The sequence below is a fragment of the Capricornis sumatraensis genome, chromosome 4 (genome assembly GCF_032405125.1).
Source record: "Capricornis sumatraensis isolate serow.1 chromosome 4, serow.2, whole genome shotgun sequence".
Lineage (NCBI taxonomy): Eukaryota > Metazoa > Chordata > Mammalia > Artiodactyla > Bovidae > Capricornis > Capricornis sumatraensis.
The window spans coordinates 141,559,067-141,561,043 of NC_091072.1; positions in this window are offsets into that span (position 1 = coordinate 141,559,067).

Consider the following 1,977-nt stretch of genomic DNA (forward strand, 5'->3'; position numbering starts at 1 on the left):
CACAGTAAGGGCGAGTGACAGGTGGGTGGATTGCTGCTGATGGCTCCTTTAGGTTAACTCTCAGTGGTGCCATCCCAGCTTCACCCGCACCCCCCACCCCCAAGCTGCCACGTGATTCCAAGGGCTTCTGGGTCGTTACTCCTGAACGCCCAGTGAAAGGCGGCTGCTGCGGCGAGCAGCCGGCCAGAGGCTGTGCAAAATCGAGAGTCTGAGATTCCGAGGAATCTTTTCCTCCTCAATCTGAGAGTGGATCGTCACAACATGCGGGACATTCATCACTAAACGCAGTTTGCAAAATCCTAGCACCGTTCTGCCCACCGTCCCTTTGCTCTGTTAAGTGCTGACACATTTATCTTGAAATTTTATCTGCCGGGTTAGAAATCCTTTAGTCCTTGTCGGACTTAATTTTGGGGCGGGGGGGGGGGGGCAGTCTGTAGTTCTGGGAAGCCGGGAGAAAATTAAAAAAAAAAATTCAGTTTTCTGTTGGCGTTTGAATACCCTTCACCATATCCATGTTGAAAGCCGATGGAAGCAATATTAGTTTTCATTTTCCTTAAAAAAAAAAAAAGATGCTTAAACAGATTTCCAACCCTGGGACTAAACTCATGCCTCGTATCGGGATCTAGGTGAATCTCCGAGCGTGGACCTGCGGCTCTGCAGGCCCAGTCAGCCGTCTCCTGCCGCCCACCTTGGCCCCAGCCCAGGTGGCGGCCGGCGTGGACCTGGAGCCTCACCTGGCTCGGTCGGCGGCGGCCGCACAAAGAGCAGCGCAGGCAGCTGCCGGGCCGAGCCGCAGAAAGTAGTCCCGACCACGCCGGCTCCCGATGTTGTTAGACGTCGCTTCACGCCCTCCGCGGGGAGGGCCGAAGGGTCCGGCCCGGGAAAGAATCCCATCGGAATGCGCCACTGGGAGGCCTGTCCCCTCTGGCCCGCTTCTACTGGTCCCGCAGATCTCCCGGGGTCTCCTCGCCGAGGCTGTGCGCACGGTCTCCTCTCCTTTTCTAACCTGCCCGGGAGGCGGCACCGAGGGAGGGGAGGGCTCGCCCGCGCGCAGGGAGACCTCGGCGGCGATCCGTGACGGTTGGAGGCGTATCCCTGCGCCGCTGCGTGAGAGGAAGAGGCTGAATGAGGAGCTGCGCGGGGGAAGCGGGGCGCCGGGGGAGGAGGCGGCGGGATGGAAGCAGACGCTGGCGTCGCGCGAGCTCCGGGCGGAGCGGCGCGGTAGAGAGGGCGGCGGCGGCGGCGGCGCGCGCGGAGCCTTGACGGGCCCCCTTTTCTTTCTTCTCTCTGGAAAGCTGGGAAGCATGAGCGTGCAGACCTGCCGCTGCGGCGGCCGCCCCGGCTCCTCGCCTCCCCCTCTTCGGGCCGCCCCTCGCCGGTGAGAGAAGCGAACGCGAGCAGGGAAGATGGGGGCCGTCCTGAGGAGCCTCCTGGCCTGCAGTTTCTGCGTGCTCCTGAGAGGTGGGAGAGAAAGCGGGGGGACGGGAAAGTTGGTGGGGTTTGCAGGAGGGAAGGAGGGGGTCTCGTTCTGTTGTGTCTACGGCGGGGAGGGGAGGGGGGAGAGGCGAAGCTGGGGAAGGAGTCGGGAGAGGCCTGGTCGTGGGGAAGGAGGGAGCAAGGGGCCCGGGAGAAGGGGCTGCGCGCTCCGCCCGGCCACGCTGCAGCCCCCGCCTCGCTTGCCCCACCGCGTCCGGACAGAGCGTTCGTCCGGGCTGCCTGGCGGGGTGACCTCCCCTCGGAGCCCCATCCTGTCCGAGTGACTGGAGATCGGTGGGTCTCCTGCCTGCAGTCACCGGGGACGAGGGGCTTTGTATGGATCTTGGCTCTCGGAACGTTGGAGCCCAAGATGCTTCAGCGCTTGGATTTCTCCCTCCAAGCCCCCACCTTTTCCCTGTAGGTCCCGTGAACTTTTAGAGCCCTCTTACTATTTTTTCCAGGCCTTGTAGCAACTAATAACTGGTTTCCGTGGAGGATGTA